The 21,142-nt window shown below is 36.8% G+C and overlaps 2 protein-coding genes across 8 annotated transcripts in view; both read left to right on the top strand.

Annotated features, from left to right (window-relative positions):
- Positions 1-21,142, top strand: part of Moe (moesin) — a 134,838-nt gene that overhangs the window by 19,451 nt on the left and 94,245 nt on the right. The window contains exon 1 of one of the 2 annotated variants that reach the window (XM_073974379.1): positions 7,350-7,665. The exons of the other annotated variant lie outside the window; for it this stretch is intronic. The gene's annotated coding sequence lies outside the window, so the exon portion shown is untranslated. Of the gene's footprint in view, positions 1-7,349; positions 7,666-21,142 lie in introns of those variants that run through there. 2 annotated transcript variants of the gene reach the window in all.
- The window catches only part of vtd (RAD21 cohesin complex component verthandi), an 80,126-nt gene that overhangs the window by 48,876 nt on the left and 10,108 nt on the right, over positions 1-21,142 (top strand). The window contains exon 1 of one of the 6 annotated variants that reach the window (XM_073974376.1): positions 7,525-7,665. The exons of the other annotated variants lie outside the window; for them this stretch is intronic. The gene's annotated coding sequence lies outside the window, so the exon portion shown is untranslated. Of the gene's footprint in view, positions 1-7,524; positions 7,666-21,142 lie in introns of those variants that run through there. 6 annotated transcript variants of the gene reach the window in all.

The following is a 21,142-nucleotide window of genomic DNA, read 5'->3' as shown; positions in this document are numbered from 1 at the left end:
AGTTTCTGCACCATTGGGAACTCCAATTGCTAAGTTACAGCCAATTCGTGCTACAAATGAAGACAAAATCTTCAAAATATCTGAAATCGGGTGGTACCGCTACCCATCAAACCAAAATCGGAAGAAACATCAGAGTTCGGATTGAATTCGGTCCGAAAGTCGGATGAAACGTCCGAGTTCGGATCCGAACTCTGACCGACGTGTTCTCTGACCGAAATTCGGATGAAAATCTGAAGTTTTAGCCGACTTTCGGACCGAATTCGGTCCGAACTCTGATGAACTATCGTATAAGTTTCTGATTTATTTGGCGACTTTCGGACAGATATCGGTCCGAATTCGGAAATAAAATCTTATAAATTCGAAAGTGTTTGCCGACTTTCGAACCAAATTTGGACCGAAGACAGATGAGCTGTCGTATGAACTTCTGATTTATTTACCAGCATTCGACAAGAATTTGTTGTTTTTATTATTAAAAGTTGTTGAAAATACACAGTTAGTTCATGAAATATCCAAATCCTATAAAAGCTTATCTACTATAAACATAATAAAGGTTTAATAACATATTATGCTGTGTTAAATGCGCGACTTGGTGGAAAAACAAACTGTGGAGAACACCAAATTTGTCAACACGATCTGTGAAATATGTAAAACAATTGTTATTAATATACGAAAAAAATACATGTCTTCATATGCTAAAAATTTTGATACACATAAAAGTGTTAAGAAACTTAACATTGGCCACATACAAATATAAAACATATGAAAATCTTTACTTTCATTAACTTCATAAAAATAAAGAAATATGTATGCAACCGATCACTATGAATAACATTTAAACACTATCATGCATAAACACGTATAACAAAAATAAACCAAATTTGTTCTCCGATACAGAAATTAAAACCCGAGCACTCAATTTTTCTTTCGTGCTGCATCAACGTCGGCACATCAATAATTACAAATTTACAATGTGCGAGCAAAACATGAACAATTCCTTTCTCTCTGCTTATTTACTCTTAATTTTGCCAAAGCAGCACAAGGGAAAATAGAAAAAATCCCTTCAGAGAGGGAGAGAGAGGACGGGAAAAAGTTCGTCAGACTAGTCGGACAGAGTTCGGACCGAAGTCGGTCAGACGCGTCGGAAAAATCTTCCGACTTTGAGCAGACGCGTCGGACGTCCGACATTGTGTTTGCTGGGTATATGGGGGCTACCCCAAAACACACACACGCTGATAAGGTGTATTCGTCAGCTAGTTAGCACCATCTAGCAGGAAGAACGACTACGCGACTATTGGAACTTGCGTCCAGCCCACAAGAAAGGAGATAGGGCTGTGTACCCTACTCATAGAGGCATAAGTCTGTTCCCTATTGCTCATAATAAGCCTATGGCCAACCAAATAAATGGGCCATATCAATACGGCTTTAGACCTGGCAAATCGACCATTGTTCAGATATTTAAATATCGGCAAATCCTGGAAAAGACCCAAGAGATGCTGATCGACAATTTTTGTCGATTATAGAACAGCCTTCTTACGTTCATAGATTTTCCAAACCATGTCTGAACTTGATATCCTCGCAAAGGTCATTCGGCTTCGATGACTCTTGTTGATATCCGGTCCTCAGTTAAAATCAAAGTTCCGATTTACTCGCCAGTGAAAAGTTGGAGGTGTGGTTTTTTAGTGAATTTTTTTTTTGGTGGGGTGGGGTATGCTCCCCTCAACTTCCTCGAATTAGAGAAGATTTTCAATAGCCAGTGGAATCCGAGCGAATTCGATTCATTTTCGGCGCAATTCATGTCGGTCCTAATACGAACTGAGGCAGCTACATCTCCGGATCTTAATTGCCTACTCAGTTTTGCTGTGGCAACTGTCTGTGCAACTAATAAGGCTCATTGATCTATACGGGTAGATATTCCGTACAATTGAATATCACTCGGCGTGATTGGATTGACTGCTCGTAGCTTCGCGCCACCAGTCCGGTTCCTTTTGGGTTAGTAGTCTTATGGTTACGAGGTCGTAGCAGAGACTGAGGGGTCGATTATCGATAGCAATTATCGTTGAGTGGAATTGTCCGTTTTCAATATTACTTTATGTATGGCAACCCTCAACTGAAGTTGCGAATCTCAGTTGACGAACCGGCTATTTTTCAGCAACCAGTTTTTTTCAGTTGCAGGTAATATTTTCAAAGAAACAAGAAGTAAAATTGAAAGGAAAAAACATTTTCTTAACAATTGTTAATTATTTGCATGATTAATTAATTTTGTGTATCAAAAATATGGTGAAAATAACAATAATGGCATGTTTCATTAAGACGAAAAATATTTGATTAATTTTTGTTTTCAACTAAACAAGAATTTTCTACAATAACAGGAATTTGGTAGTAATTCGAACGAATTTGAATTCGAATCGTCTTAGAGAAACAGGCCATAAAACAACAGTTTGAAATATTTTTCTTTTGTCTTTTTTCCTCCTCCGACAATTTCGAATCGATCCAATTTTGGCACAATTTGTCCTCTATCAAGTGGACAACTTCCTTCAATAGCTTCGACAATGTAGACTGAGCAACGCAATTGTTGTAATCATTGCCATGGGACTTTTGGAAATTTCCCTCCGCAAAAAATCTCAACGCAGCGTACACTTTTAAAAGTGGGGGTATTGCTGTTGATCTGTAACTTACTTTGAAGTCATCTTTTAACGTTTCCACAAAATAATCTACAGCATCCTTTGGCAATCGAAAATACTCCTTAAACCTAAAATAATTTACTGATTATACAGATCATTCCAACATGAGCATCAACTTACAATGCTGATGGCAATTCCAATGGATTCGACTTGTCTCTCAAATATCTTCTAAGGGATGCAATGTCCTGTACATTTTCTTAATCATCAAAAAAAAAAAAAATCCACTGAACTTATTATTTTAAAATAGTTTTTTTTTGGCGAATTGTGGCTTTTGTATTAATATAGAGTTCACAAGTTTGAAAAAACACTGATCGATAACACGTTTATCGACAACCCAGTTGGGTGGAAACCAATGATAGAACATTTCATCTCAGTTGTGCTGACAATTGACAACCCAACTCAAGTTTAGTGGTAATGCAAAATCGACCCCTTAATTCTGGGTCCACGGGTACAAGTTGCCCCTAGGTCTAATGACCTAGTCTGGTAGTTGGTGTCGCCCCCCTTGTGGGAGTATCGTGGTGGCTGTGGTTGTACCCAAATCGCAGGGAGAGTCTTCGGCTTGAATGTGGAGTTGCAATGCAACCGGCTGTCTGAGCCATAGAAAGACAGGAGCGTTGGATGGTGTTCCAAACCAAGGTCTTGAACAGGACCAAACTCTTGGGACACAATTGGTACCTCACTATGGTGCAAGGGTCGTTGGTTGGTCGCCTGTAATCAACCCGGGCAGGTACCCACGCTAGTCATCACCACCTCAGTCTGCTCGTAGCTCTGGAGATTCTCATTTCTACCTTTGGACCTATCTCTCTGCCTCTAGCTGTGTCTGGGTGGTGGAAGCCAGTCCCAGCAAAAAAAGTGCGGAAAGCACTAATATTTATTAAAAACGCGTCTGTTTTTAAAAAAAGAATTTTAATGAATATTTATTGTTGAAAACAAAATTACGAGTGAAGGTTCTGATGAGACTGAAAAAATTATTTTTTTAAAAAACAAAAAGTGTGTAAACTATTTTCAACAAATGAAAACTAAAAATTCAATGGTTGCTTCGCCACAAAAGTCCTCCCAAAATCATGGGTTTTGTAAGGGATTTTTGGCAGCCGTAACTACTCACAAACCCCCTTTCTTCCCCATTATTTTAACAAGGGCATGCCGCACTCAGTTTCTAGTTATTTTATAACCACTAGAATAAATAGTTATTATGTGGCCACTAGAAGTTGAAAAGTAAGGTGAAAAAATTCTATTTTTAGAACAGTTGATGTAGAGAATTTGTTTTTAATTTCATCACAATTCTTACTTTTATTTTACTTTATTTTATTTCGCTGTCTGCCCGAAATGAACCCACGAACCCTCTGATTTCTAGCCAAAGACTCTACACACTGTGCCACGCATACGAATATTAAGGGTTGCTTAAGAACTTAAATGTGCAGTGCACATGTGCACCACGAATTGTTATTTTTTAATTAACAACAAGTAGGAAAAGCGTTAAGTTCGGTCGGGCCGAACTTTTTATACCCTCCACCACAAATTTCAGCCTTTTCGGTGGATTAATGTGGCCACAACTTTCAAAATACCGAAAATCGGAAGGTAGTGTTCTATGGGGGCTATATGATGGCGTGGACCTATACCTACGAATTTCTGGGGGAAAGTTTTATACCCCAAACGAAGACTAAATACCAAATTTCAGCCATCTCGGTGTGATAATGAGGCCAAATCCTTCAAAATGCCGAAAATCGGGAGATATCGTCCTATGGGGGCTATATCAAAACGTGGACCTATATAAACATTTTATGGTAGAAATGTTTCTTAGCCTCTGGAAATGCAAAATACAAAGTTACAACCGATTCTGTTGTCAAATGGGACTAATACATTCAAAATATATTAAAATGACGCGTACTTTATATGGGGCGTTATATGGGGACTATACCAAAACGTGGACCTATATAAACCAACTTTGGTAGGAATGTTTTTAGCCTCTGGAATTCGGTGGTAAAATGGGACAAATATCTTAAAAATTCCTTAAAACGACGACGCGTCACGCGTCATTTTGTATGGGGGCTATACGAAAGCGTGGACTTACATAGCCCGCTTTCAATACCAAAAGTCCTACGTACATATAATAGATTTTCCCAAAATGTCATCCACCCACGTCAATCCGTTCGGTCGCTAGAGTGATTTCCACAGACGGACAGACGGACGGACATGGCTATATCGATGTAGAATTGTACGTTGATCAAGAATATATATAGTTTGTGGGGTCTACAATGATTATTTCGAGTAGTTACAAACGTAGTGACAAACTTAATATACCCCCATCCTATGGTGGAGGGTATAAAAACTCGCGTGCCGACGATGAGCGTTGAACACACAACCCTAGGATTTATAGTCACACTGTGCCACCGTCCTCATTACTTAGTGAGGAGTAAATTAAGTAGGTTTGCCTTGTAAATTTTTTAAGAAGTAACCCATTACTTTACAGATTACTTGTAATGCGAAAAGAAGCTTGTTTACATTACTTTGTAATGGGTTACGTAATGACTAACGAATCCGAATTTTTGCTGGGGTCCAACAGATTGTGGCAGGTATGCTCATGGCAATAACACCCAAGCAGGTACTGTATCGACATGTTGTTGTTCTTAAAAATCTTCGTCCAATCCGGACCCATGATTGTGTGTCAGTAGGAGGCACCCCCATTGCAGTTACAATTCTCAGGTCGCCATAACACAGACCTGCCGACCTGCTTTTTAATAGGTTATCAAGGTTTCTTTGTCTACACCCCAAATGCTGCTGACTTAATTCAATCTACGACGTCCTGTTCTATGCACCGGATTCTCTCGAAGAAATCTTCAATCACGGACTATTACCTCAACAATTATGTATTTTTATGCATGCAATACTTCGAGAAGCTCAGTTCACGAACTTTTAAAGTCTTAATATGTTAAAGAACAGTTGTATCACAGTGTGGTTTTGGTGGTGCCCAATATTGTGTGAAAAATCTGTTGTTGTTGACCTAATAAAATAAAAAAAAACAAACAATTTACAGTTCCAATCAGTAGTTATAATTTTTTGAAATTTGAAAGTTGCCTGTGGGCCATTGTGGCAATAAAGTGGTTACATTATATCATTATTGGAAGATTGGACTTGAATTAAGAGGAAGTTGACACATTTTTTGGTAGAATATACATTTTATATATTAGGGATTTGCAAGATATCTGTTCAAATATCGATGATGATAATTTTATGTATTGGATGAAGAGCAATATTATCAGGTTTAGAGTCTGCATAGAAAATAGAAAATATTTTTCAAACGCTCCTTCTCTGAAAAATGTCAATATGAGCGTTTCAAATTATATTAACACCACCATATACGTCAAAAATGGCTAATTTGTGAACTAAATATGATTGATAAAGACCAATTTTCCATTCCATTTCCATCAATTTTCCTCTAGAATTAAACAAACTCATCAGTTTATGCTTTTCCACATCATGAATAATAAAAATATAACGGTAATACAAAGACTTAAGAAACAAACTTTGTTAATTTTTATAACCACAATGGCCCAATGTTGGCCACATTTGGTAACTCCCGAACCACGAGGAATTGATAAGATTTTTTTCGCAGAGGACTTTTTTTTTGCGACTACTAATCATAATAAATATGAAAAATATTTTTATCTCTACGGAAAAAAATTCGAGGTTCAAAGGGTTAATGTACGCTTTTTTTATCTGTCCAAGCTTAAGTGGTCCAATTCAGAACATTTGTCCATAAACCGAAAAGTAGATTTCCAACCAATCTGTTACTTTGATTTACCAATATGAATTGGATACTCATGCTCTAATGAGTTCCTCTTGCCTCGTTTCGAATCGGAAAGTAATACCATCAGCATTTGTGGTTTTATTATTCTTCATGCGGCTTATTACTACTTCATTCAACTCATTCTGGATGGAGGATATAGCTTCCCGATGTCCTTATGCCGTGTTGTGCCAGTTGTTTTCGGTACAAATAAAACTCATGATGAAAATTTTAGCCGAATTGTGGCTACAACGATAGAAGAAATGTTTTTGAAGCATGCATATTCAGCAAAATAAGGTAAATGTGTAAAGATATATATTGTTGCAACAGCAATATATTTTGTATCGAACACCATAATGACGCAACATATATGGTTGCTCCAACAATGTACATATTTTTAGAATATCCATCCATTGGTTTAAATCTGGAGACTATACAAGTGTATTTTGGGGTCTCTGATTTTTATGATGATGATTTCTATCGTTCTCAATGAGCTAAACACGAAAAAGTGACCCCGATATTTACCAAACAAAATCTCGATTATTAAAATCTTGAAATGGATATTATATTCTAAATTTGATATCTTGGTGAACTCAAAACTCGCCTATTTTTTAAAAAGAAACCACTAAATTGTCAACACTGACTTAACCATATAGGCAACTGTGGAAACAACCAACGACAACAACAATTCTAGTCTTCTACTTATCGTTAACTTAACTACCACCACCATCAGAGTCGTAAGAGTCAAACGTCGTCGTGTTGACAGAGTCACTGGCGCAGCTGCAGTCAGCAGATACTCACCCAGTGAAGTCACACAACAAAAATAGCGGCGGCAGTCAGTCAGTAACTTTGAATTTCAGTTCACAAAAAAATTATTGCCATTTAGTTGGCAGAGAACTCGCTTTCGCGTACGATCGTTGACAACGGCAAACACGCAGATCACCAAATTGTGAGAAGCAAAAAAAAAAAAAAAAGCGGAAAACGGAACTGAAAAAACACAAATCGGGCGGTGTTCACTACAATTCATTCCATTGGAATTTGTTTCTTTTTTCGTCGTCGTCGTGCCTGTTTTGCGCATTTTTCGTCTTCTTTGAACGCGGGGTTTCCTTTCTAAGTTTCCCTTAAAGTGTGAAATAAACCACAAAAAATATTAAATTACGCATAATTTTATGTGTGTTTTTTATTAATATAAGAAAAAAGGTGTGTGTGAAAAGTTATTTTTTAATAAAAAAAAATATGAGAAATTTGCTCATGTGATTTGGAAAAAATACCTATTTGGTTTTTTTAAATAGAACAAGAATTGTTAAAAATTAAATTTTATTATTTAAAACCAGTATCGGGTGAGAGATATTGAAATAAAAAAATATAATAATAATTGAAGACTGTTGGACTTTGATAACCACAATTTGTTTTTTTTTTTTAATTGAACTAATTTTAATTATGGACCCCTCTCTATCTACTTGAAGTTTAAAAACATTTGTGTAAACTGTTTGTCAGTGAAATAAATGCAATTTCTTTGAAGGAGAAAAAACATATTTTCTAATTAAAAAAACAATTAATGTGTTTTTCTTCGGACAAGAGAAATTTTATTTGAGATCTTGGATACATTTGTCGATCACTTCTTCTTAAAAACACCATTTAAATGAAAATAAAATACAAGTTTTTTAAAGAAAAAATATCGTTTCAAGAAAAGAACCCAATTTTAATGAAGGGCAATTTTAGTTGAAGTGAAATTTGGATAAATATATCACTCCTTAAAAATCATCATCATAAAATCATCGAAATGGAAATTATTCTATATAATGAAATTTTGTGTGAAATAATTTAATTTTTAATCAATCTCTATATTATGCCTTTAATAAATGAATTATGTATCGAAGGGGAATACTTTCATAAAAACAATATCAGGGCAATCATAAATATTTCCCTCGGAATTTATCCGCACAGAAAATAATTTAAAACTGTGATATTATTTTAAAATCAATATTTTAAAACGTGCAAACAGAACAAGAATATTCCCTTTTTGGACATAAATACGGAAATACAAAATTGTGAAATTGGGGAAAGGCAGCAAATTCCGCACGGAATTTTTATTCATGTCACCACTAAAATCTAAGATTTATTCCTATTAAGAGCACAGCAGCGATTTCATTATAATTGTTCCACAAACATCCATCCCAGAAGGCACAAGGGAGACTTCTCTCATATCAAGGAGTGCACCCCGATTCATATTAGCTCAATGATATGGGACTTACTGTTTATCGCCGAGTGCGAACGGCGTGTCTATTGACACCACTTGTAGAGGGGTTTTGCATGGCTGAAATAAATACTCAGGAAATGTCGCTAACATTACTGAGGGGTATTTTGCCACCATTGAAAATTTGATGTTGCCTGGCCTAGGATGGCAGCGATTCCATTACCTAAGAAATATTTTCTGCGAAGTGGCTTTTTCTCATTACTTTGTGAAGACGACGGCATATCATTCCTTTACCGACAGTATTCGGAAAAATATGAACAAATTACCACAGATAGTGTTTTTTATGCTTATTCCAACGCTGTATAATTTTTGTTGGGGAAATGTATATTTCCCGAGATATGGGCCTCTGAAGTTCCGAAAATTCCATTGTTTAAAGGCCGGCTACTTAGCGAAAAATTTTAATTTAAAAGAAAATGTTGTTCCCATTCCAGAGATTGGCTTCTGTACATAGGAGAAAGTCTCAAATTCCCGGCCGAAGACAGCCTATTAAACGATTTTTGAAAAAAAAAAAATGCAAACAGTCGGTAAAGGAAATTTGTTCCCAAAAATTTTTATAGAAATCGGACAATTATGGTCCGATCGTTTTTTCATCGATCGGACCATAATTGTGACATTAGAGAAATTTGGTGAAAATGCTCCTTTGGCCCCATACAAATTACTATGGAAACAAAGATCGCTAGGTTGGCACGGGTTAACGTTAACCGATCACCATAAAATTTCATATAAGACACAAAACTCCTGAGATTCATGAAGCCTATCGCCTTGCTCGTAGAACAGCTTATTGAATACTTCTACCGTGAATTTTAACTCATTAAAATCCAATCTGGAATCCGTGCTGTTCACAGATGTTTAACTGCCCCACTGGACTTCTCTGGCCATTCACTCAAAACTAACTGTTCGACATTGATGATCACCGAACTCTCTGGAAACATAGCATTTAAATATCTCTGAAGTATCAGGTCCGCAAAAAACCTAACACTACTTCCGGTCTAGTTCTGCCCTCGACTCAAAGACAAAGTGGAATGTTATTCGCGATATCGGCATTGGGAAATGACAAGACCTCAGAATCTTGTATTCGTTACCCACGCCTTTTTTTCTTGATGTGCGGGAATCAAATGAAGACACTGGGTTCCAAGTCAATTCCACGTTTTGTCCGGTCAAAAAGGCGGTGGTTTGAATCGATGTGCGAAAGCTCGTATTGTCGTGGGTGGTGCGCAATGATTCGTCTTCTCATGTTCGCAAACAAATTGTAGTGTACCACTTAGAATTAACCGTCCTATGTTCCTCAAGCCGTATAGTAGCCCCGCCGGGGATAACAATCTTGGCGCGATGCGGGGCCTAGACGTCACAATCCTCTCATTTAACTTCTTGTAGTGTTGTACTGGGAGGCTGTGATCGACCAAAGGTTATCCACTCTCTGTCACGCACCAACACAGTGCACTAGAAACTCATAGTGCATCTCTGGACTGAGTGACACATATTTGGTAGCGATCTCCTACCAAAGTAATGGTGAGATCCCCTAACACCGGGGTGTTATGCGACCTCGTGCTCATCGGTGTTCCCAAGGTTTGCAGTTAGGGTACCAACTATATTAGAACGGAGCCTCGCTTGATATGTGCCCATACTCAGCGAGTATTTCAGCCCTAGTCTTGGTAGTGGAGGGCTATGCCATGATTGTCCTCATCTCCCCCATTAACTCCTTTTTCTCATGGATACAAATTTTAAAAACTTTAAACCCCCCAATTCAAATTCACCCTCGGTATCGACCAATGCAATTAACCCGGACAATGATGCACCTTGTGCTAGTACGACCCAATTCCTGGGCGGGGACGACAACAAGACGCTCGACGTAGTAAGTGACGCCATCAACCAGCAGAGCAGGGAGTTGCTCGATATCCAGAAGGATAGCGAGACCCTCCTACTCAGCCAGGAGAGCCCCCCTCCATGGGACTGGGAGAGTTGGGAGGACGATGAGATGGATATCACAATTATCCCGTCTCAATCGTTCAAAGAAGTTCTCTCATGTGCCTTGGAGAGCTCAAACCTTGCGGTTGGGTATCCTGCTCCCTCAGGGGATGAAGTGTCGGTCGGTTCCGACAAACCTTCCTTATGTAGGCAAGATGCTTTGGTTGAAGAGGTTATGGAGGAGAAAACGACGACGGCCTCCCCCTTGTCCCCCTCAACAAAGTCAAAAAGGGCCAGGCTAAGGAAGGACAAATACAACTACCGGAGAGCCGTGTTTTACTGCACGAAATTTATCGGCAGAGACGCAAGTCGACTTACCTGTCCCTACATGTGTTCATGCAATATCAAATGTTAGTTGGTGGAAGAATTGCCCAAGGACGGTATATAACGTGGCGATCTTGCACGACCCTTCGTTTGTTATCGAGTGTCGGGGACCTACCGGTAGTAGTGTTCTTGGTTACGAGGTCGTACCAGAGACATAATTCTGGGACCAAGGGTACCAGTTGCCCCTAGATCTGTTGATCTAGTCTGGTAGTTGGTGTCGGTCCCCTTGTGGGAGTATCGTGGTGGCTGTGGTTGTTGTACCAAAATCGCGGGTAGAGTCTCCGGCTTGAATGTGGAGTTGCATTGCACCCGGCTATCAGAGCCATAGAAACACATGCATTTTAGATGGGTTTCGGTGAACATGGCCAAACACTTGAACACAATTGGTAACTCACTACGGTGCAAGGGGCGCGCTGATTGGTCGCATATAACCAGTCCATGTTGTGGGAACACCGTTGGGTTAGACCGGAAGTAGGTACCCACGTTAATCATGGTATATCTGTCCTGAGTACGTTAAGGCTAAAAATTGTCAAACTTTCCAATGGCAGTCCTCGTATCCAATCTGGGTTCCGTGCTGATCATCAGAGCTGTTTAACTGCCCCACTGGTCGTCTCTGAATCCTGTGAGATCGACAATAACAAGACATGTTTTCTTGTACTACTTGACCACTCAAAAGCGTTTAATCTGTGTCTTTTGGTAACACGAAATCTCAATCTCTGGCCTGGTATAATGGTCCAAAAGCTCTAAATTATACGGCAACCAACTGAAATGACGGGTGGGCGCGCTATCTATCAAAAGAAATGACTCCCACAATAATACCCACTTTCAAAATGGAATGTCGGTCCATCCCTTCTGCTACCTCCTCCGCAAAATTTTTGAAATAGGAATTTCAATTCACACATGCTAAGGGTATATCTCTGTCGGCAAACCCGACTGAAACTTTTTTACTTTAATCTGGGATTATCTTCCCACAGATAAGAGAAGCTGTGGTACATATTTTCAGAGCATTTACGAATAAAAAATCCATGAGGAATTTGTTCCCCGATTCCAATTTTCTATTTCCATAAAGGGGGTTATTCTGACGTAAATTCCCCGTGAATAATGTCTCTCTGCCATTTAAAGTTTAAGGAGAAAGTGAGAAAACTCACTTGGAATATACTTTCAGAATAACCCCCAAATTATTTTCCTAGGGAAATATTTATTATTGCCCCCATTTACTGATTCTTTATAACATTTTTCTAAAATTCAAAACTAAAGAAAATAATTTTCATAACTTCCTCTATGTGGAATCAATTATGATGTTCATAATCATCATCATATGGGGGAAAGTATGTCATTGTTATAAATCATTATTGGAAAATCTTCCATTTTTGTTATGGAGAAGGCAGAGAGAGAATGAGGGGGAGAACAATAACTGCACAACACATAAATTATGGCAAATTCCATTAAAAACAGAGTTGCTTATGAGGGAGCCATTTCAACTGTCACCAAGACTTGTTGCATCAAGGAAAAGAGGTTGACACAATTTGTTTTTTTTTTAGTAATAGAACAAAAAAAAAAAAGAAGAACGGGAAGCCGAGCTCCTCATCTTGTTTCTTATTCCAAAGCATAAATATTCCAAAACCAACAAAAAATGTAGCCGCTCAACATGTGATGAGAAAACAAGAATCTAAAGCACAAACGAAATAAATCATCTTTGGGTGGGGAGCATAGCCTACAAGATTTGTAAAACTGGTTACAAAACAAATAAACAAACAAAATAAAAAAAATTAAACACTTGTTTTGTGAAGCTTTCTCGCAGCAACACAGCCAACTAAACCCGCAACAACCACATTGGACCGGTTATTTTGTATATTTTTTCTTTTTTTGTTTGAGGGGATAGACTTGGTTGATGATGACCAGCACCAACCAGCTGAACATCATTCGCCATTGTTTGTGCCAAGATGATGACGACAGACCTAGACTCCTCTCCTCCCCAACAAGTAGTTGACAAGTTTTTTGTTGGTTTTGTCTCCAAGAATGAATGACTGGATCATGTTGTCGTGTCTTCTGCTTTGTGTATCTTCTTCTGTCTGTGTCATGCAATGTTTGATGTATGGTGGGTGACATGTGATCTTGGTAACTAACTAAAAGTCATTGTACACCATCATCATCATCTCATCAAAATGTCTACAAACACGATACAATGACGTCTCTCTGGGTTGTGTTGAAAAAAAGTAAACAAAAAATTAAAAGCGGCTATTAAACACAGAACTAGTAGATACTTCGAATTCTCCATTCATCAGAGAAGGCAAAAAGACTAGCTGTTGGGCACTAATGTGGATTTTATTTAAATTATTTTTAGGCCATATTTTGAATTTTGAAGAATATGTATAGAATATGCAAGAATTTGTAAATTACTTGGAATATTATGAAAGGCACCAGTGATTCGTAAAATATCTTATATTTATAAATATGTTTAAAAGGCCATACGAGGCTTACTAAATAAGGGGATTTCTGGAACCACAGATATGAATGCTACGAAACCAATTTATAAAATGATCCAAGACGATTATTAATTCAGAAGAACCAAAGGGCCTTTTATCAGAAGACCACGAGATGTTCTCATATATAAAAAACTAAACAGTTTTAAAAGCTCAAAAGGCCAACTTATAGATGGTCAGAAAAAGTTTTCATAGCAGATCAAAAATTAGGGGTCGATTATGGATGGCAACCCAACTTTGCCGACAACAAATTTAATAATAGAAATTTCCAATTGAAATTTATACATTTTTAAAATTAAATATATAGGTAAACGTTGCTATCCATAATCGGCCAATTATTTTCCTAGAAAGGGCCAGAAAACTTTGCCATGGACGACTAGGAATGTTTTTCACAGAGATACAGTATTTTTTAATAAATCGATAAATTTTGGTCAAATTAGCTTCAAAGTTCATCGGATAGAAACAAAGAGTGTTCCACAAAGTCTACAAAATCTTCTCATAGATGACCAAAAAGCATATCAAATAAAAACAGAGTTGTTTAGGTATTCTCACAGAAGGCCTGAAGTTCTTCCTGACAGAGTTTATTCTCCTAAAATGCGCCTAAGGTCTTCTCATGGAAGACCAGAAGATGTTTTCATAGAATATCAGCGATATTCATCTAGAAGGCGTACTCATCCTCATAGAAGATAATCTTCTAGAAGAACTGATCATAAGGTTTTCTCATTGAAGAACAAAAAGTCTATACAGAGGACTAGAAGATCTTATCATAAAAGACCAGAAAGTCCGAAAGGTTTTCTCAAAGAATTTATCTTCGCATATTCGTATGGAAGAGCAGAAAGTTTTCCTTAGAGAATGCCAAAAGCTTTTCTCAGAGAATATCAAAACGAAATCTCGTGGAGGTCTTCCCAAATAGAGAAATTTTTTGGATTCATCAACTGGGCGATTAAAGAGGTAAATAAAAGAGTATCATGAAGAGAACAGAATGTTTTCCTTATATAATGCCAAAAGATTTTCTCATAGAAGATCAAAATCTGAAAACGAAATCTCGTGAAGGTCTTCCCAAATAGAGAAATTTCTTGATTCATCAACTGGGCGATTGAAGAGGTTAATGAAAGAGTCATGAAAAGAGCAGAATGTTTTCCTTATATAATGCAAAAGATTTGCTCATAGAAGATGAAAATCTGATCTCATGGTGGACCAGGAGCATTGATGTCAACGCCTGCACGTTGTCGTAACAACAGAGAATAACGAATTCAAATGAGAGCTATGTCAGCCGTTGTTTAACAAAGGGACATTACCTTCCCATGAATTCTCTCTCATTTATTTTGGACATCAATGACCAGGAGGCCTTCTCAAAAAGAGAGACTTCTTCGATTCGTCCGTAAACTGGGCGATTGACGAGATAAATGAAACCCTGTCTGAAGAGTATCATGAAGAGACCAGAAAGTTTTCCTTATAGAATTCCAAAAGTTTTTTCTCATAGAATATTAAAACGAAATTTCGTGGTGGACCTCTCAAAAAGAAAGAATTCTCGGATTCATCAACAGTGCTATTGAAGAGATTGGGTGCCACCGTGGTGGGGATGGATGTCCTTTGTTATACTCACAATTGCGTGATGAAGTTTTTGCTAGAGACCCTGTAAGGCATCTGAAATTAGCGTTATATCTTTGTTAGCTGTGGTTTTAGCTTATTTATGAGATGACATTTCTTCAGTCAAATCGAATGAGGATTATTTTCGTAGAGCACTTCGACCTTCTAACTCTCCTCCTTCAATGTCCTTTTCGTCCTTTACGTTTTTCAGCTTCGAAATGTTCTGCAAAAATGTCGCTCAGAAAATTTTAGGTTCTGCAAAAATGTCGCTCAGAAAATTTTAGGTACGGCTCTCATTGACAACTAATCGATTTTGAAGCGTTTTCATAGTCATTTTTGACATTTACCCCTGTTTGCTCAGAAAAAAATGTGTTTTGTGTTTTTGCATGTTCTGTAACGAATATACAAAGACAAAATATAGTCTTTTTCTGAACAAAAACAGGGTAAATGCACGAAACGACCGTGAAAACGCGACAAAATCGTTAGTTGTCAATAAGAGGCGAACCTAACATTTTCTGAGCGACATTTTGGCAGAACATTTCAAAGCTGAAAAACGTCATCTTGTACTTTCATAGCGGCTCTTAAAATAAAGGACGAAAAGGACATTGAAGGAAGCGAGTTAGAAGGTCGAAGTGCTCTACGAAAATAATCCTCATTCGATTTGACTAAAGAAATGTCATCTCGAAAATAAGCTAAAACCACAGTTAACAAAGATATAACGCTAATTTCAGATGCCTTACAGGGTCCCTAGCAAAAACTTAATCACGCCATAATGCGGAAGTTCGGCTCACGGCGGATCTGTCCTTCGGGGTTCTTAATATACTCACCAAGGACATCCATCCCCAAAAGGAATTATCTTTTCTCCAGACTTTCACCTCCATTTTGTTGCATAGTGTAACTCTTAACGAAGATTGGCTAAATTAAGGACAAAATATGTCAAGATTAGCCTTGAAACTAAAGTCAACGCTCACTTTGAAATGATTAGATATCCTCAATGTTAAGGATGTGGAGTCAAAAAGAAAATTCCATGTTGACAAAGATGTGGAGGAGCTTCAACGTGAATTGGATTGTCAGAGAATGGAACGCAAGGCCGCGGTAACGGACAGCTAAAAAGAAAATGCAACGACGACGAAAGACGCTAGTGTTGAGCAAGCTCGTTCCCGGAGGGGATCGATCGTTCTTGTTTCTTTTCTCAAAAGGAAAATGAATGAAACGACAAACGAGAAAGATTGACGATAAGAATTATTAAGACGAAAGATCTGGATATAGTTCCATTAGTTCATTGTACGGAGTAGTTCTTTTGGACTAGTTCGTTTCCGGAGGGAATCGATCTTTCTTGTTTCTTAGTTCATTGTAAGGAGTATTTCTTTTGAACTAGTTCTCGTTTCTGAACTACACAACTCTAGAGGACGCCATGATATCATTCAAAAGGAGAAATAAGATGCCTCCCAAAATTCCATTAACCTAAAAGAACGGCTCAACAATGCCTTGCGTAAAGTAGGGATAGGTAAGTCGACCTTCGATTAATTGTCTTTTTGTTGCCTTTTTCACTCATAGATTTTATTTAAATTTGGACAAAGGATCAAAAGCAAACTCGAAATTCCACGAGTAATCGATTTTCTGGCTCTTCAAAAAGTCGAAAGTCGAATTTTACGACAACTGAATTAATCGCCAGACCGAAAAATCGCATTTTTTGTTTTTGACCAAACTCAAAAAGTCGAAAAATCGATTATTGCTTTTCATTACCTATCCCTTGCGTAAAGCTGAAGAAGTTAGGATAGTCCATACTATCGACAAAACAAAGTGCATAGCGAGAGGTCGTCAAGGCTTTGAGGACAGAATTGAGAAGATTGCGTAAAGTAGGGATAGGTAAGTCAACATTCGATTAATTGTCTTTTTAGTAATCAAGAGTCGAAGTCGAGTTTTTACTAGATGGAAAATCGCTTAATCGATTATCTTGTGATCTATTTTCGATTTTCCTCATAGATTTTACTTGATTTTGGTGGTTTTACAGTTTTAAAGCAACGGGTCAAAAACAAACTGGTAATTCGACGAATATTCGATTTTCTACGGTTATCCAAAAATCGAAATTCGTATTTTAGGACAACTGATTTAATCGCCAGATCGAAATATCGCCTTTTTTGTTTATGACCAAAATCGAAAAAATCAACTAAAGAACAGTATATAAGACATTGCTTTGGGGCAAAAGTGAGAAGATTAACTGAAACTTAAGAGTTTAAAGAGGGCGCGTGTCACGATCGTGACACTCAATAACAACCCATCTCAAGGGCCCGTCGTTCAACTGAAACCAAATGCGAATGAGATGAGTTGACGGCACAACGATCGGTCAACGATGATGAAGATAATAAACTGGTGGCATTAGACAAACGAAAGAGTTATGCAGACAGACCATATGACAAATCCCTAGAATGCTGAGTCAGAATGCGACAATGAAGAGGGGCGATAAAGAGAAAAACAGACAAGGGGTCTTCAAATCTGAGCAAATATGCGCGGTAGACAGAAGAGATGAGGCTATTTTGAGGTCAAATTAGAAGATTAATGCAGCTTTTAATAGTTCGGAGAGGGCCCGTCTTTAAGCTGCAACCGAACGAGATGAGTTGACTGCATAAAGATAGGCCAAGGATGGAGCAGATAATTAAGTTAATTATTAGAGAGACAATACACAGAAAAAAATCCGGCGATAAAAAAATTATCATATTGACGAAACTCGATAAAATTATTTAATCACAAAGTAAAAATACAACTGATAAAATATTTCACATATTGACTAAAATATTTATAGATTTTTTATATTGAACTGATAAAATGGAATATGCGGAATATATTGATAAATATTTTTGTCAATATGTGAAATATTTTATCAGTTGTATTCTTACTTTGTGATCAAATAGTTTTATCGAATTTGTCAATATGACAATTTTTTTATCGCCGGAAAATCGATATATTTTCGATTGAATCTTTGCATTTTTTTTTATCAAATAGCTACAATTTTTTCTGTGTGGTGGCGGTAGACATTATTTATGAGAGAGAGAGACAATATGCACGAGAAGATTAAAATCTCTTCAAAAATTAAAAAAAACTGCGATGAATACAAAAGACAATCAATTGCAAATACCTAGAATGTTGAGTCAGTGACGAACAATAATTGCAAGAGAGTTATAGAGGCTCAAAATATCTTCCAAAGTGAACTTTTCGATTTCACTCATAGATTTTACTTAAATTTGGACAAAGGATCAAAAGCAAACTCGAAATTCGACGAATAATCGATCTTCTGGCGTTATCAAAAAGTCGAAAGTCGAATTTTAGGACAACTGATTTAATCGTCAGACCGAAATATCGCATTTTTTGTTTTTGACCAAAATCGAAAAATCGATTATTGCTTTTCATTACCTATCCCTACGTAAAGCTGAAGAAGTTAGGCTAGTCCATGCTATCGACAAAACAAAGTTCATAGCGAGAGGTCGTCAAGGCTTTGAGGACAGAATTGAGAATATTGCGTAAAGTAGGGATAGGTAAGTCAACATTCGATTAATTGTCTTTTTGTAATCAAGAGTCGAAGTCGAGTTTTGACTAGATGGAAAATCGCTTAATCGATTATCTTGTGATCTATTTTCGATTTTACTCATAGATTTTACTTGATTTTGGAGGTTTTACAGTTTTAAAGCAACGGGTCAAAAACAAACTGGTAATTCGACGAATATTCGACAAATAGGTAAAGTAAACTCGGAACCGACCAAGACAAGAATATAGAAATATATAGATTCCAGTTCAGACTTACCTAGTCCCTAATGAGATCTTCGTGAGAAATATTTTCTTATTAGATTCATGATCTTTAAACACGGACTTTTTCACTCAAATGATAGTTATAATCAGGCGTGTAAGATGTGAAGATACTTCCAAAGAATAAAACAAAAGAAGAAGTAGCAAAAATATGCACATTGACAACATTCTTGCATATATTTTTGTTAGAAGTCATCTAACAGACATAACTTTTGTCTTCTCTCTAAAAATAGTATAAAATACCTATATGTGGACATACATACAAACATTTAGTTTTTACACATATTTTTACATACTAAGTTGGTAAAGATTACTGAGAAAGTATGTCACAAGTATTAGAAGAACAAGAAATACAACAAAAATGCTTGTTTGCTTTTCCGTTTTAACAAAACCACATTCCCCGGCAAACAAACCACCACCACCACGACACGACGGCACATACAGAAACTAGAAAATTAATGACTCTTAACATGAGACGACTGACTACTGACTTCTTTCTGCTGTCAGCTGGAAGCACAGAAAGACCAGACAACTTGTAGTGTAAGTTGTTGTTCTTTGTTATGGACGGACGACGTACATTAGACTTAATACGAATGGCAAAAAAGAAACTTTTTGTTCTTGGCTTGGACATTTTTCTAGAGGGTTTTCTAGGCAGACGACGACATCAAGTTGACACTTGCGCTAAAGTTTTTCAAAAGATCAAAAAGTTTATAATTATTGGTTTATTTTCTTTTCTTACATGACAAGGAATACTGAAATAAATATTCAAGAAATAATTAAACTTTTCGGCATCAACGCTCAAAAGTGTAAAAATGGCCCAAACGTTTATTCTCTCATGGGCTTCATTGCACAGGGCGTTAGGCAATGCTTAACTACCTTTGTATTTTCTAGCTGTCGTTTAAGAAAAATATCCATGTTGCGTTATTTATTTACCTTCATTTTATGACCACTTCATGCTCTCCAATTTTCATTTGTCATCCATATAACATTTATGAGAGCTTATGTTACCTTCTCATACAAATTTATGATGGTTAATTTGATTGGCCATCGCCTTTTAGAATCATAATTTTTTATGACTTGCAATGAATTTGAAATTATATCAATGAAACTACAAAAACCTGCAAACAAATCTTCAAATGTCTAGAAAAGAAGTTATTGCATTAATAAAATAATTTTTTCCAATCATTTCATAAAATATTGTAAAGATTGCAGGAAACTTCCGGAGTATAATTGTTATATGACAAAATAACTTGCAAAAACATCCATGCATTTCTCTATGCCTCTCTCTGAGAATCTCATTTACACCAACTTAAAATGTAAACAATGTGTAAAATAGGCCTCTCATCCTTTCATGTTGATACATGATGTCGATTGCATGATGTGTTATCGATAACAGAAAAAAACTAAAGCATAGTACACACCGGCCAACAAAACTGACAGTCATCGAGGTCTATTTTGTTAATGTCAAAGTCTAGCTGAATAATTACTTTCCTAATCTCTAAATAATACTTTACATATTGTATATCAATCATTATTACCTAAACAAAAGTTTTTATTTGCCAGAAAATTGTAGCAAAAGTTCGTTGACTGTCAGTTTTGACTGATGGTGTGTACTCCCCTTAACAGCATTGCATGTTATGTGTGTAGTGTAACAACGGCTATCGTATGAAACAAAAACGAACATGTGCTGCTGCAATTACAATTCAAAAGCTAATTTAAGAAAAAAAAATGTTTAGAAAAATATGAAATTTGACAGATGATATGTTTACACATTAGCCTTGAAAATAACTTCACGATTTCTAATAAATAATTTAAGCATCTCTACATTTAAGGAGAAGTGGCATTCAAACATGGGATTAATAGCATTTTTTATTATTCATTGCTTTTCGTCTCGAATGAAAACAAAAACAACAACAAAAAAACACTTGAAAGTCATGATGATATTAATTTATTTTTTGTTTTTTACAACCCAGCGCACATAGAGCCTGCTACTCTACTATACACGCAAAGTTATTATTACTTCAATAAGGGGCAGAAAGTTCGAAAGAGGCTGGCTGGCAGGTTGGGGGGGAGGGTAATGAAGAAAAGTAATAACAACAAAGTGGTGCCTACAATTGACAGCAAAAATGTTGAAGAAAATAATAAGACACGAGACGGGTTATTAGATATAAAATAAAACTTTTTATTAAAAGTTTTTTTTGGCTTGTTGTTGTTGTGTTTCTTTATATTTTCCTAAGCCTTTTGTTGTTTGTTGACT

The sequence above is a fragment of the Musca autumnalis genome, unplaced genomic scaffold, assembly GCF_047663935.1.
Source record: "Musca autumnalis isolate F117 unplaced genomic scaffold, ASM4766393v1 scaffold_3, whole genome shotgun sequence".
Lineage (NCBI taxonomy): Eukaryota > Metazoa > Arthropoda > Insecta > Diptera > Muscidae > Musca > Musca autumnalis.
The sequence above is the reverse complement of the archived record's forward strand: the minus strand, read 5'-3'. Positions and strand labels throughout refer to the sequence as shown.